At 42.1% G+C, this 16,742-nt stretch overlaps 1 long non-coding RNA gene across 1 annotated transcript; it reads left to right on the top strand.

The window, feature by feature from the left end:
* Positions 1-1,549: 1,549 nt before the first annotated feature.
* LOC125963423 (uncharacterized) lies at positions 1,550-16,498 on the top strand. Its single transcript, XR_007475386.1, has 3 exons — positions 1,550-1,624; positions 7,961-8,092; positions 15,473-16,498. It is a non-coding gene; the product is annotated as an uncharacterized LOC125963423 (long non-coding RNA).
* Positions 16,499-16,742: the final 244 nt, after the last annotated feature.

Raw genomic sequence — 16,742 nt, 5'->3', positions numbered from 1 at the left:
GAACAGTGGACCACAGAGTCCTGGATGAGGGCCCATTGGGCTTGCAACCCCCAGCTACCACCTTCTCCCACAACAGTCTATATAAGCAGACCATGGGCAGGAAACCTCTGGAGTCCAAATTCTTTGTGTACTGGGGAGTCTTGTGTACTTTTCATGGGGAGCAGTGGGGTCTCTCCACCCCAAGTCCAGTGAGGAGTTAAGATTGGAGGTGTTTGAAAGAACAGGGAACTAAGTATCCCCTGGCCAGTGCTCGTTGAGCTACAGAAAATTGCAGGCCCACCTTGATGTTAGCAGGTTTGGAGGAAGTTCTCAGGAAAATGTCTCTGCCCTCCCAGAGCTTCTAGACCCTGAAGGAGGAGGGGAAGCAGAGGGAAATCGCAGACTATATTTCCTCCTCACCAAAGGAGAGGCAAACCAGACAGGCAAGGAGAGTGAGAGCCTGCAGCTTCAAACAGGACAAGACGAAACTTTACATACTGTGATGACACTGTGCCAGTAACTGGAGGTGAATGGATGTGACCCATATGGCTTTGTGGCTTTAAAAGAATGTGGAAGAACAGAGTTGACAGCAACTGCTGGAAAAAAATAAATGAGGGTGTTTGAGATGCTGTATGGAAAATACATAAACATCATGGATGCTTAATAAGTAGCTGCCACTTTCTGAGTGCGTATGTGACCCAGACTCTTTCTAAAGCAACAACAGAAAGTGACATAACACTTTCATGACCCTTTTGAAGAGGTTATTATAATTCCTACATCACAGAGAAGGAAACTAAGGCTCACAGGAGGGGTGCTAAGTGGCCAAAAGCCACACAGCAAAGTAGCAGAGCCCGGCAGGGTCAGGGCCTCCATGCACAACTCTGACACCAAAGCCATGCTGTAGCTACTGCTTCTTCATGGGAACTATTGCAATACTATGCTGTTCCCTAAATCGGGGAGAGTACTTGTTTCCTTCTGGGAAGCAATCCCTGAGCTTTGTAAATGGCAGTTCATCAGTTCACATGGATCCCCACACAGGGGTCCTGGCCAGAGAGCCTATGAGACTCACAGATCTGCTATTTCAGAGCCAGAGGCTGCTTTGCTGAGCTGGCATTTACATGGATCTGTTTTCCTACTTAAAGTTCAAGGCCAAGATGAAGTCCCAGGGTTAAGTTTTGCTCCTCAGGCAAAGCTTTAGACAGTGTCTAGGAAAGGGCTTTGTCAATGGAAAAGACACTGAGTCACTGGACTCCATTCAAAATGGCGGCCACCATGAGTCTCTTTGGGGTGTGGTGGATCCTCCAGCCCTGCAAGTAAAATCAGAGCCATTCATTGCCTTGGTCTCTGCCTCACACACACACCCATTTATGAGCGTGAATCACGGATTTCCAAATAACAAGCATGAACTATTTTTTATTTTAACACCCACCGCAAAGCCTAGCTCCTTCTCAGCCTCCCAGCTACCTGCCTATCAAGTGGATTCTGACTCTCCGAGGGGAGGGGCAGGGCTGGTGGAGCTATTCAGTCAGTCCCCAGGAGGTTCAACACTTGCAGCAATTTGTAGTGAAATTACCAGCTGAACTTGATTTAGATCCTGGCTGGAGCCTTCCCTGAAGGGTGTGGTGTGAAAGCCCAGCAGTTTGCTGTGAGTAAAAGTCTTACAGTGGATGACTGGACTGAGGATCAGGTTGGGGAAGACAGAAGGGGATGGAGTTTGTACCAGCAAGGCTGTCAGCCCCTAGATGCTGTGCTCGGGGGTCACTCTAGCTCTTTTTTCAGTCCCTAGAAATATAATGCTGTTCATTCCATAAAACTAGGATATGCACAGGCTGACTGGCTTGCAGAATAGTGCAAAAGCTTCTTGTTTAGGTTAGGGGACCATCTTACAGGTCAAATTTACATGGGGCGGGGGGGGGGGGGTGGGTGGTGGGTGGTGGGGGGGTGGTCAGCTTTCTTTCCCTGGGGGATGGAGGAATGGAATCTGCATCTCAATTGAGCTCTGGATCCTCCCCTAGATTTAAGTCACTCCTAAAATAGGAATTAACGCTCACACTTCATGCTTGTAATTGTGTAGTTACCGGAGATGAAATGCTATCTCAAGTACTATTGAAGCCGAATATGGCCTCTGTGCCCTGTCGACTAAAAAAATATATTCACAATCTAAAAATTGATAGTTATGTTTTATTCCGTGGGAAATTTTAGGACTTCAAGCTTGGGAGGCAGCACCTCAAGTAACTCTGAGAGAGCTGCTCTGAGGAGGTGAGGGGGGAGCCAGGATATATAGGAGTTTTGCAACAAAGGACAGGTAGTCTGAACATCAAAAGATTATTGTCAATTAAAGAAATCCAGATATCTCAAGTTAAGGAATTTAGTGCTTTTCTATGTATGGGAAGAGGCAAGAGACTGGGCTCACTGAAATCATTCCTTTGATATGCATCTCAGCTACCTGGGGCCAGTATCCTGTGTTTTCACATCCTGAGTTTCCTCAGGGCTCACCGCAGGGAGTGGCTGCAGTCTGATGGCTGCTAGATGGCAGGTGTTCTTTTCCTTCCTGAGTTCCCTCAGGGCTCACCAGCTCACCAAGGGCTGTGGCTGCAATCATTGGTGACTGTGACATCCTTTGTTGACTGATATGGCAGGCAGTATTCCATTTATCAACCCCAACACGGAGTTAAATCTTGGAGACAGAGTTTTGGGTAAAGTAGAAAAGAATAGCTTTATTGCTTTGCCAGGCAAAGGGGGCCACACTGGGATAATGCCCTCAAAACTGTGTGTCCCAACCTGGAGGATGCAGTGAGGAGTTTTATAGTAATGGTTCAAAGAGGGCGTGATCAGCTTGTGGACACTCTTCTGATTGGTTGGTGGTGAGGTAAGTGGGAGTGAGCATTATCAACCTTTTGGTTCCAACAAGTCTGGGGTCTACCTGCTTGCAGGCAGCATACAGTTAACTTCTCCCACCTGGTGGGGGATTCAGGCTCTGCAAAACAGCTCAAAGATATTGTTATGTGTATCCCTTGAGGGGGAACCAGGACCCTGCCCTAAGGCTGCACTATTGTTTCTTGACTATTCCTCTCTTGTCTCTCCATTCCCTCCCTTCCCTAATTAGCAACTGTTTGAACCTGCCCCTTGGAACTCAGGGAAGGTCTCGGAGGCTGAATGAAGCCTGTTTCCTGTAATAAAGAAATGGGGGACACAGAAAGGCTTTTGTACCCAGGAGCCCCATGGGGTCCTGCTTGGTATCACTATCTCATTTAATATTTATAGTTAACCTGGGTCTGATGCATGTAAGTCTCATGTGACAAAAGAGAAAAAAAAAAAAAGCATTTGGGTTAGCACAGTAATGGATGGCATTACAATCAGTGCTGAGGGCTTTGTCTAGTATGTTTATCAATACCCCCTAGAAAATATTTCATGTCAGATTTTTTAAGAATTTATGCTCAGGAAAAAAATCCACGAAAAAGCATCTTTCCTTCCTTGGGAGTCAGAGTCCCTGTGTCTGATTAAGTGGTCATGCAGCTCATCATGCTTCCCTTTTCCCCCAGGCTGCCAGGAAGACCAGAGCAACAATTAGTGGGCAGTTATTGTAATTAGCCCACATGCTTAGCATTGTTTCTTTCTCCTTTCTTTTAGTTGCTCTGTTTTCTCTGTGTAACCTGTTTATATAGAGATACCTCAGAGTCCTTGAGAACTGGAGGTCAGCTGTGAATAAATGCTTGACTATAATAAAAAACAAAGAAACAGAACCATGTAAGTGGCAGAGCCTGGACTGGGCAGATCTCCTGATTCCAAAAGCAGCACATTTTCCACATCACCATACTGCTCATTCTGGCAGTTCTGGTGTGATTCTGCTAGAAGATGTAAGGTTGGATCTTAACAAACGGCACCGCGAAACAGAGGAAAGCTTCAAGTGAGCTTTATTAGGGAGTGCTCCCGGGTGAGGTTCACTGGTCCGAGAGAAAAGGGCCAGAGAAGTCGCACCCGGGCGAGGGTTGGGCAAGATTTTATAGGGGAAGAAGGGAAAGGGGTGTGGTGAATCTGGGAGGGCGCAGGGTATTCCTTATTTGGTGGTCTTTTCGGGTATCCTGGGGGACCGTTAGTCCCGCCCCTCGAAAGGCGGGAAGGCTGGGCCAGGTGCAAAGTCCCCAGGTCAGTTCCTGGAACTGGGTGGTCCAGAGAGTTTCGGCCTGATGCAACCTGTGAATCTGATTGTGTTCCCCTGCCTCAGGCCAGTTGGCCTTACAGAAGATGACCCAGGAACTAGGCACATTTTGGTTCCTAAGGGATGGGGTGACAGAGGCTGGGGGACACCATGGTAGCACGGCTGTGCCTTCACTTGCCTGGACAGCAGGGAGCTCAAGCCTTATCAGAGCAGGATGGTCTGGCAGTTGCTGGCTACATGCCATTGATTTTCCCTCTCAGGAACAACCCAGCAGTCTTTCCCTGAGGGGGAAAATTTAATTACAAGAAATTAACAAACATTTGGAAAAAAAAGGTAGAGCAGTTATTCTTCAATTAGAGAAAAGCTGGCTTTAATCACCTTCCTGCCAGATGTCCTCTTGGGAGGCAGGCGCTTGTGCAAATGAATACTGGAGCGGGGAATTAGAAAAGGAGCTTAGGGTCTGGGTGTCTCTCCCACTTGTACTGGCTACCATGTTAAATCCCAGATTCAAGGCTTACTTAGCTATTTTCAGATCTCTTAATCTTCCTTCCGTAAATATGATGTTGCTTCAAGTCTGCTGGAGCCAGGGAGCTTCAGCAGAGCCAATTCTTTGGTCTGTGGCCACCCTGGGCCAGAACAACAGGAGTGCCCAACTGTCTTCTGCTGGAAAATTCCATACTCCTCACACCCACCTCCTAGGAAAGAATCCTGTGTGTGTGTGTGTGTGTGTGTGTGTGTGTGTTTGAGAGTGTGTTTGCACATGTGTGTGAGTGAGCATGTGTGTGTGTGATGGTGTGTGTGAGTGCATGAAGGTGGGTGCATGTTCATATGTGTGTGCATGATGAGGAAATGTGTGTGTGGTGGATCTGTCAATGTGTGTGTGTGTGTGAGAGAGTGAGCATGTGATTGTGTTGATAAATGGAATATTTATAAATGGAATGGAATATTTATAAATGGAATATTTCCTTCCATATCAATAAACAAAGGATGTCACAGTCACCAATGATTGCAGCCCCCCAGCGTGAGCTGATGAGCCCTGAGGAAACTCAGGGCTGAAAAGAATACCTGCGGTGAGCCCTGAGGAAACTCAGCATGTGAAAACACAGGATACTGGCCCCAGATAGCTGAGATGCATATCAAAGGAATGATTTCATTGAGCCCAGGCTCTTGCATCTTCCCATACATAGAAAAGCACTAAATTCCTTAACTTGAGATACCTGATTTTCTTTAATTAACAATAATCTTTTGATGCTCCCAATTACCTGTCCTTTGTTGCAAAACTCCTATATATCCTGGCTCCCCCCTCACCTCCTCAGAGTAGCAGTTTCCCAGAGCTATCTGAAACACTGTCTCCCGGGCTGCAGTCTTCATTTTGCCCCAAATAAAACTTAACTCGCAACTCTCAGGTTGTGGATTCTTTTTAAGTCATCAGTATCTATGAGTGTGTGAGCTTGCACGTACATATGTGTTTGTATATGTGTGCCTGTGAATTGCATGAGTGTGAGTATGTGTGTGAGTCTGTATGAGTGTGTTTTTGAGTGAGTTTTTGAATGAGCGTGGATGTGAGTGCGTGTGTCAGCATGTGTCTGTGTGTTTGCTGGAGTCCCTCCAGCTGCATTAATGGGAGGCATGCAGGGAAGAGAGAGCACCGGAACAGAGTGCTTGACCTTGCCCTGCACTGACGGACAAGAAAGCGTGGAGCTCAAACAATTGACCTTGAAGGAGATGCCTTCCCATCTCCCTCACACACCCAACTGCCCTTAAATAAATAAGGGAAGGCGGACAGACACAGTTCCCTAGAAAATAAGATAATGACATAATCTTCCCAGTAAGCTTACTACACTGGACTCCACAGCTAGTCAGGCACATGGAATAGCCCACAGCCAGGTTCCTGATGAATTCTTGACCGCCCCAGCTTGTTCTGAATTTCATGAATGGGCTTCAGGAGCTGGAGTCATTTTAGGGAGCAGCAGGACCAATGACGTCATCTTCGCTGTTAAAGAGTAAAGTCCATGGGGCTTCCCTGGTGGCGCAGTGGTTGAGAGTCCGCCTGCCGATGCAGGGGACACGGGTTCGTGCCCCGGTCCGGGAAGATCCCACATGCCGCGGAGCGGCTGGGCCCGTGAGCCATGGCCTCTGAGCCTGCGCGTCCGGAGCCTGTGCTCCGCAACGGGAGAGGTCACAACAGTGAGAGGCCCGTGTACCGCAAAAAAAAAAAAAAAAAAAAAAAGAGTAAAGTCCATGAGAGGGATCTTGTTTCCCTTATATTCTGAGGACACAGAATGAATCCAGGGCAGAGCTGGGGCCAAGCTCCAAGTTCTTGGTGTACATGCAGAATGTGACTTATCCTGGTTTCCTCAGAGATGCTGCCGTCTCACACCTTGTCCTGCCTTCATGCTAATCCCTTCCCTGCCAGCCCTTCATGTGCCGTCTAGCTCATGGCTAGATTATTTACATGGTGTTATGATCGTTCTCCTTTTTTACCTCATTCTATCCATCACTGCCTTCATCAACCTTAAAATTGCCTTGAATGTGTTACTCCCTTGTTGAGAGATATTCAGTGGCTCCCTATTACCTAGATAATAAAATCCAAGATATTTAATTTGCATCCAAGATCCATGGTAGTCTAATTTCTACCTTCCTTATTTCCTATGTACCTTTTCCTTGATAAAAAATGGTTTACTAATTGCATTAATAATGTACTCTATTCTCCCTTTCATGCAACAAATACATATTGAGTACTTTCCAAGTCTCAGTCAGTGTGCTAGACACTGTAATAATAACATATACTTAATAAGTACCTACTGTGTGCCAGGCACACTTCTAAATTCTGTAGATGAAACAATGTACAGCCTTCTGCATGTACAACTGCAGGGGGAGCCATGTACATAGAGGACAATAGATGGTGACTTTTGGGTTTTGCAACACATCAGCCCTACGTGTAATCTTCACAACAACCTTAAAAGAGAAGTGGTTATATTTAACCCACTTTACAGTTGAAGGAAATAAGCCACATCGATATTAAAAGATAAATCCATCATAGAGTAAGTTTCAGTGCGGGTGTTGAAATCTGAGGCTTGGCTTCAGAACCCTTATGCCTGACCTCTACTCCACCATCCCTCCAAATATATATTATCTCATTAAATACTCACAACAATGCAATGAGGCAGTTGCATCATCATTATATGGGTAAAAAAATACAAGGCCACAAAAGTTAAATGATTTGCCAGATATGTTTCAAGCCCAGATTTGAACCCAGGTTATGTCAGTATTCTAAAGCCAAGATAGAATTATTCTAATTGTAATTAGTGTTTGTTCTGGCAAAAACACTAAGTTTGGATCCCAGAGGACATGGGCTAAGATCTTGCCACTGTCCAGCACTGGTGTTCATTCTTTTTGCAACTTAGTTCCCTCATTATAAATATAATGGGATTTGACTACACCAGCACTTCTCAACCTTGGATGTGCTAGAGAAGGACTTGGGGAGTTTCAAAAAATATGCCTATCTAGGATTAATGTTTTTCTATATTTCCCCAGGGATTTGAATGTATAATCAGGGTTGAGGATCTTAGATGTGCCATAATCACCACCTTGGGAGACTGACTTCTGTTGCTTCTCCCACTTCAATGTCTTTTCATTCTTCCTCAAGGCAATGTGTGGCTTCTGCTTGAAAGACATTGTTCTTGGACACTACGTTAGGCAGGATAGGCTAGGTTGTGCTGCAATAACAAATGACCCTGAAATTTATCTTACGTATTATTTCTCACTCATTATTGCTTGGCTGAAGTTTTAGTCCATGTTGTTTTCATTCCTGGGCCCCAGCTGACATAACAGCACCTATCTGGAAGATCACCAACAGATAGAAAAGAAAATGACAAACCATGTGCATGGAAAAGTGGAGAAACTCTGAGGGTGATGACTACTGGTGATGACTAGAATAGTCAATGTTGTTTGGTAAGTAGTGAAACCACAGACTGGAACTCAGTTCATCCTGATCTCAGAGCTTGAAAATATTACCCCTACCTTCAACAAAAGCTGTTCCAAGCGTACAGCTGTTCCACAGGAATCCTGTGGGATGCTGAGGGGCTCCAGCCTCTGTTATTTTGATTCAGTGGGACTGAGCAAAGGCCCAGAAATCTACATTTTATTTTTTAAAATTAATTTTTATTGGAGTATATAGTTGATTTACAATGTTGTGTTAGTTTCTGCTATACAGCTAAGTGAATCAGTTATACATACATACATACATATATATATATATATATATATATATATACTCTTCTTTTAGATTTTATTCCCATATAGGTCATTACAGAATATTGAGTTACAGTAGGTTCTTATTAGTTATCTATTTTGTATATAGTAGTGTGTATATGTCAATCCCAGTCTCCTAATTTGTCCCTCCCCACTTTCCCCATTGGTAACCATAAGTTTGTTTTCTACATCTGTGACTCTATTTCTGTTTTGTAAATAGGTTCATTTGTACCATTTTTATTAGATTCCACTTACAACCAGTATCATATGATATTTGTCTTTGACTTCACTCAGTATGACAATCTCTAGGTCCGTCCATATTGATGTAACTGGCATGATTTCATCCTTTTTTATGGCTGCGTAATATTCCATTGTATATATGTACCATATCTTCTTTAAAAGCCTTTCCCCACTCCAGATGATTCTGATGCAAGCGATTTGAGGACTGCATTTTGAAAAAATTGTGTTACTTCCTTTAAAGAAAAAGGGAATGGCATTTCTCCTAAGTACTTGGCCTATTTGTCTGCTTATCTAGTCAAATTTCCATTGACATATTATAAGTTCCCACTTTTTTCCTTTTCAACTTTTCTTATTCTTGTTGGTGAGGATGTTTTTGTGGGTGGATAATCAAATTATAGATCTGTTAATTCTAGAGTCTAGAATTCTAGAGTCTAACCCCTTTTCATGAACTTCTCAGCTCTGTACTAGATCCAATCTCCTTGATCCCCCTCTCACATCCCTTCTCCAAACTGCATGTATAGTCCAGCCCACTGGATGCAGCTAAGTAGACAGGGAAAGCCCCAGGACATGGGAGCACATAAAGGAAACCTCCCCTTCTTTTTGTCTTTGGATAAATGGAATTCTCTCCCAGACAGCTCAAACCCTCATATCTGTTTCCCAGGAAAGGGGATTTCTGTCCACAGTTGTGCTTCCCATGATCTACATGATCCTACATGATCTGCTCCCTGGCACTGTCCCAAGGTCATTTTCTAGCATCCTGCCCCCCATTTGCTAAGATGACTGCAACGGCCCTCTTTCTGTATATATTGCAATACATCTAAAGAATTCTCAGTCAGTTTATTGAAAAGACCTTCCCATGCATCAAGTGATCTTTGTTCCTTAAGTGAGAGGGGGCATGGGAGAGTGGAAGTTCTTGGGCTTTTAAAGCATATGATGGCTGCTAACAACAGAGCTGTGAAGTGAGCCTGCCTGGGTGAGAACCCTAGCTTTACTATGCAGTAGCCATAGCAACTTAGATAAATTACTTAGCCTTATGGGGTCTCATTTTTGTCACCCATAAAATGCAGATAATGGTAGGACAGTTCCAAGCATTACATGACAACACAGGTAAATATTAGCTGCTATATTCGAAGCCAGGCAGACTTGGATTAAAGCTCTCCCTCTGCCGTGTGCTTGAAGTTAACCTCAGAAGTCTCAGATTCCTCGTCGATAAAATAAATGGAAAATTGTCTACCTCCTAGGGCATGATGTGGAGAGAGTACAAATGCTGATGTTTAGAAAATTCCCAGATCATTTCCTGGCACATAGGAAATGCTTCAGAAAGTTAGTTCAGGAGCCTGCATTGCTGACAAACTCAAGGCCTGTTGCCTCCTAGATGCCCAATGTACCTAGACTGACTGCTAGAGAGAACGTGGTGGGGCACAGGGAAGGCATGCAAAATTTTCACCTACCACACTGACTGTGGAGGTGCCAGAAAAATTTTGCACATGCTGTAATCAATACGAAGGCTTTTCTCATGGGGGAGGGATAGATTGGGAGTTTGGGATTGACATGTACGCACTGCTATATTTAAAATAGATACCCAGCAAGGACCTACTGTATAGCACAGGGAACTCTGCTTAACATTCTGTAAAAACCTAAATGGGAAAAGAATTTGAAAAAGAATATATATGTATGTATGTATGTGTAACTGAATCACTTTGCTGGACACCTGAAACTAACCCAACATTGTTAATCAATTATACTCCAATATAAAATTTTTTAAAAAATCAGAAAACTGCTTACAATATCTTTCAGGAAAATGACCCTCCACTGTGCCTGTCATCCACTCATATTCGTAACAAGGTTGCAAGGGCATGGTGTATGTGTGACTCTCACCCCAGATCATGGTTTCTGGCTGAGTCTATCGACTATGCCCGCAGAATCCTTCTTAACACGGCGCTGCATGACATAGCACTGATTAATTAGTATTTGCAAGCACGCTGAAACCCATTTGCTCTTTCTCCAAGAAGAGATCCCTGAGCTGAACTCAGGCTTAATTCGATCCAACACACACCTTGCCCTGAGATTCCCATCTTAGAGCCCTGACTCTGGGCTTTTGTTGGCTTCACCTTTGTCATGTCTATAGTGATTTTATTACATCACTGTTAACTTCAAATCAGCCAAAACAACTCAGCAGGTCCAAGTGAGCCAGAGGTATATTTTCCCCCTTTATCTTCTTCAAAACTTTGTCTAAGAACAGCAACAGGGGACAAAAAACAAAAAAACAAAAAACAAAACAAAAAACCAACCAGAAACAAATCCCTGGGAAGCCCTGGAGTCTTCATCACCATTTATTTTACTGCCTGGATGTAATTTGAGGAGATGCACTAAAAATGTCAAAAATGAACAGATTGGAACGAGTGTTTCAGTCCTCCAGGCATGAGACAAACTCTCCAGGAAAGTGATCTTTAAAATATTTGGAATTGACCATGTTATTTTAAACCCTCATAGCGATGGTTCTTTTTTTTTTTGCGGTACACGGGCCTCTCACTGTTGTGGCCTCTCCCGTTGTGGAGCACAGGCTCCAGGCGCGCAGGCTCAGCTGCCATGGCTCACGGGCCCAGCCACTCCGCGGCATGTGGGATCCTCCCGGACCGGGGCACGAACCCGTGTCCCCTGCATCGGCAGGCAGACTCTCAACCACCGTGCCACCAGGGAAGCCCGACCATGTTGTTTTAAACCCTCATAGCAATGGTGCTTGTCTTCATCCTTGGATAGAAAACTGCCCACTGAAGTACAGTGGGCAGAAAGTCCCTCTTTTCTGTTTCCACCCACACAGCAGAAGCCCCACGGCAGAGGCATCTCTGTCGCCTGTCTGTGCCATTTCTGGGCTTGGTGCTTTCATGTCTTCAAGCCATTTTTCTGACTGGTCAAGGCTGATTCGGAGGACCCAGTTCCTGACCACCGAGGATGCCCCATGCCAAGCCAGAAAATGTCTCCCTCTGCCCTTGACAAGGGAGTCTGAAAGTTTTGTAAGAAAAATATCCCAGCAACATTCCAGCTTTGTCAGCTCATGCTGCTGCCTCCTGCTGCCCTTGAAGTTTCAACTGGACCCAGGATTCCTTTTTACTTCCTGTTCTGAGCCATTGTCCGGTGCTCATTACCCACCAGCTGTGGCCCAGCTGTTAAATTCCACATCAAAGGTGGCATCATGCACCTGGCGTGTGAGCTGATTTCCCTTCTGCCTCTTACCATGGTGCATTAAGCCTTCTGGGTCTTTATTTTAAAGCAACTCTATAAATGTCAAATACTATTAACTGTCCAAGTGAGAGGTGGGAAAGCCAAAGGGCTTGGGAAGACTGAAGAATGGAATAAAACCTTAAAAATATTTTTCCCCCACCCCTGTTCTTTCCTTTTCTGGCTGCCACTTTAATTTGGATACCCAGACTAGCAATCAAAGCATTGCAATGACCATCCCCATAAATATGTTAGTTGATACAAATCTGAAACATTAACCAAGAAGAAAACCAAGATGATGATTATTATTATTATTGCTCACATTAGCAATGATTTTGGCATATAAGATAGAAATGTAGGCAAATGTGGCTTATTATATTTAAAGAGCTTTCAGTCTAATAAGATGAAAAACGAAATCCTCAGTATATGTGGTGTCCATGTGACCACGAGTAGTTCTGCTTTCTCTGAGGTGGCAAAGTATGCCAGTGCGTGGATATCCCATCTTGATCGACATCAGAGCTGTTTTTACAATAATCTTTTAACTTCTTGCTTTTAGTCTCACCCCTTCTGATACATCCTCTCACTTCCAAGTGATATCCTTTAAATGAAAGTCATATTAGGTCATTTTCTTGTTATTTTTGTCAACATCCTTAGAGGAGGTGGAAGAAAGAGCAAAGGCAACTCACTCAAGTGTAAGCAAAATCTTCCTGAATTCACCTTTCAATAGCTAAAAATTCCTTAAAAAAACAAACAAACCTGTGTTAATTTATCTACAAATGGTAGATAATTCAATGGTAGATTGAATGACACAGACAGATAAAAATGTTTGTCTCAAGAGTAGAAAACTTTCAAGACTATATTGATATAATGACTCTTTCCTAAATAAGACTTTTGACTTTTGGAAAAGGTTTTGTGAGTGTGCATGCCTTCCACCAACTAATTTCATTCATTAATAGCCAATATGTCAAACTTAGAAGAATTTATTTATTTTCTTGGTGTTTTGCCTTCTTTGGAATGTAAATATTCAATAACCAAACCCGAGGGAGTATTAATAAATGAATACTGAAAGCTTTCAAAGCTTTCAAAGAGCAAGTGAAAGCTTTCAAAGTGTAAGATGTCACACGTGCACTGGGTTATTTATGTTATTTAGCTGAGTATTAAAACCCATTGGAGCTTTTCCCTTTAATTGATCTCAGCTAAAATCCTGGGGATATCTGGCTGGATTCCAAGCCCGCTGGATTAATTTTAGCAGGACCAGGCTTTTCCCAAAGGGAATGCTTGCTGGTAAGCTAAGATTTATTTACCTCATACGAATTTCTAAACACATTTTCAAAATTGATTTCAATAAATGCCATACTTTGAGGTACTATCTAGGTACGATTTATAGTTAAACAAAGGCTTATACTACATAGACTTACTATATTGTATGAGTTTTCTATTGCTGATGTAACAAATTACCACAATTTTAGTGGCTTAAAAAAACAAGTAGGGGCTTCCCTGGTGGCGCAGTGGTTAAGAATCCTGCTACTGCAGGGGACACGAGTTCGAGCCCTGGTCTGGGAAGATCCCACATGTAGCGGAGCAACTAAGCCCTTGTGCCACAACTACTGAGCCTGCGCTCTAGAGCCCGCGAGCCACAACTACTGAAGCCCCCACGCCTAGAGCCCGTGCTCCGCAACAAGAGAAGCCATGGCAATGAGAAGCCCATGCACCACAACGAAGAGTAACCCCTGCTCGCTGCAACTAGAGAAAGCCCGCACGCAACAATGAAGACCCAATGAAAAAAAAATGTAGGAATTTATTATCTTACAGTTCTGGAGGTCAGAAGTTCCAAATGGGTTTCACTGGGCTAAAATTAAGGCGTCAGCAGGGTTGTGTTGATTTTTGAGACTCTAGAGGAGAATTCCTTCCCTTGTCTTATCTGGCTTTAAGAAACTTTCTGCATTCCTTGGCTCCTGGCCTCATTCCTCCATCTTCAAAGCCAGCAATGTTGGGCGGAGTCCTTTTTCCTACTGCCATCTCTCTGGTTCTTACTTCTGATTCTTTCTTCCACTTTTAAGGACCCTTGTGATTATATTGGATTTACCTGGATAATCCAGGATAATCTCTCTATATTAAGGTCAGCTAATTAGGAATCTTATATCCATTTGCAACATTAAATCCTCTTTGTCATGTAAGGGAACATGTTCACAGGATCCAGCCATGTGGACAGCTTTCAGGGGCCAATATTCTTCCTACCATCCCTATTAGTAGGCCTTGAGGTTTCAAGTCAACCAGTTGGGGAAAAATATCAATCCTTAGTGAAATTCAGCAAAGATTGAAGAATAGGTCTTGAAGTGGATTAAAACAGAATAAGTGTTTGGCATGCTCTGTGAAATCTCAGATCCCAGTGTGGGAGCTGTGCTGTTGATTGTTTGAGAACAAGCATCTACTCAGTACCAGACACTGTTGAATCTGTGTGTAATTTAAAAACAAATAGGAAAGTCCCTGCCTGCCTTCAGGGAGCTTGCCAATGGGAGGGAGGGACAAGCATGTCAACAACATATAAAAGGCAAAAGATGCTGACTACTGTGGTCCAAAGCAAGGACTGCTTCATCTCGGTGATGGAATTTGAAAATCTCCTCACACTAAGGGCATGAATGGGGCTGAATATTTATCAATGAATGAATGAATGAACACATGAATGGAGAGGCATTCATGTTGAGGGAATTCTAAGAGCAAAAATTATTAGGCAGGAGAGGATTCAGATTTTGTGGGGTCTGAAACTTATACAATCTTGGGGACCCTTCTTAAGAAGAATATAACATCATGAATGCAAAATTAAGCCAAAAAGTAAATATTATTTAGGAAGAGAAAATGTTAGAAAAAATTGGAAAGCACCATAAGCATCACAAAATCTGGAATTATAATATAGTATTAATTAGCCAACTAACAACTAAACCTCTCTAATACATTTTCCCTTTGTTTTTGGCTACATGTCTTTCATCACTACTTCATATGACAATGACTTTACTATATTACATTTAAAAAATGAGGTATAACTGACACATAACATTATATCAATTTCAGGTGTACATCATGATGATTCGATATATGTATACATTGAGAATTGATCACCACAATAAGTCAGATGCTTTTTCTGCATTTATTGAGATGACCATAGGATTTTTATCCTTCATTTTGTTAACGAGGTATATCACACTGATTGATTTGCATATTTGAACCATCCTTGCATTCTTGGAATAAATTCCACTTGATCATGGTGTATGATCATTTTAATGTATTATTGAATTTGGGTTGCTAATATTTTGTTGAGGATTTTTACATCTAAGTTCATCAGGAATATTGTCTTGTAATTTTCTTTTCTTGTGGCATCCTTGTCTGTTTTGGGTATCAGGGTAATGCTGGCCTTGTAAAATGAGTTTAGAAGCATTCCCTCTTCTTCTGTTTTTGGAAGAGTTTGAGAAGGGTTGATACTAATTCTTGTTTGCATGTTTGGTAGAATTCACTAGTGAAGACATCTGGTCCTGGACAATTATATTTTGGGAGGTTTTTGATTACTGATTCAGTCTACTTACTTGTAACTGGCCTGTTAAGATTTTCTATTTCTTTTTTTTTTAGGCCGTGCCCCACAGATTGCGGGATCTTAGTTCCTCCACAGGGCATGGAACCTGTGCCCCCTGTAGTGGCAATGTGGAGTCCTAACCACTGGATGGCCAGGGAATTCTTAAGATTTTCTATTTCTTCATGGTTCAGTTTTGATAGGTTGTATGTTTCTAGGAATTTATCCATTTCTTCTAGGTTGTCAAATTTGTTGGCATATAGTTAGTTGTTCATGGTAGTCTCTTATGATACTTTGTATTTCTGTGGTATCAGTTCTAATGTTTCCTCTTTCATTTCTTATTTTATTTGAGTCCTCTTTCTTTTTTTCTTGGTGAGTCTAGTTAAAGGCTTTTCAGTTTTGTTTAGTTTTTCAAAAAATAGCTCTTATTTTCATTGATCTTTTCTATTTTCTTTTTAGTTCCTATTTCATTTATTTCTGCTCTCATCTTTGTTATTTCATTACATCTAACTTAGGGCTTCATTTGTTCTTCTGTTTCTAGGTCCTTGAGGCATAAAGTTAGGTTGTTTATTTGATTTTTTAAATTTGTTTGTTTTCAGAGTTTGGTATTTATTACTATGAACTTCCTTCTTAGAACTGCTTTTGTTGCATCCCATAAATTTTGGTATGTTATATTTCCATTTCTGTTTGTCTGAAGGATACACCCCCACAAACAAACTTGTCTGTAACCTAAAGCTAAATAATTGTTTTTTCTTGTCTGTATTTGCCTCTTTCTTATTGTCATCTTATTCACCAGAACTTAATGTAAGTAGATTTCTTAGAATTGAGATATTTATTGGTTTTGTATTTGTCATCCTTAGAAATGTTAATTAAATATTTTGTATTGGTAATATAAATGTATGTACAATGTGTGCATGTATGTATTTTAGGGTGTGAAAGGGCTGTGCTTTGTATATGAAAGTTTCTGTGTCATCATGCTAAATATGTCCATTTAGAGAAAAAAAAACCTAACAAACGTCTCTATAACATTTTGCCTTATTTTTTTTGCTGCATATTCTTTCACTGCTTCTTCATATTACAATGGTTTTATTATATTACTTTAATAAAAGTATTTGGAAGAATTTTTTTTCTACATGGTTGATACTTTTTCTTTATATTTCTTAGAATTGGGATGTAAAAAACATGTGATTTCCCACACAGATATATTCTTTGTTTGTATTAGTACCACAAGATATTATACTCAGAATAGGGGAATTTTGTTAAATCATATTTTGTGCAACTCCCATAAAAGAGAGAAGTATAGTGAATGTTTATAATTATATTTTATAC

Source organism: Orcinus orca, chromosome 2 (genome assembly GCF_937001465.1).
Source record: "Orcinus orca chromosome 2, mOrcOrc1.1, whole genome shotgun sequence".
Lineage (NCBI taxonomy): Eukaryota > Metazoa > Chordata > Mammalia > Artiodactyla > Delphinidae > Orcinus > Orcinus orca.
The sequence above is the reverse complement of the archived record's forward strand: the minus strand, read 5'-3'. Positions and strand labels throughout refer to the sequence as shown.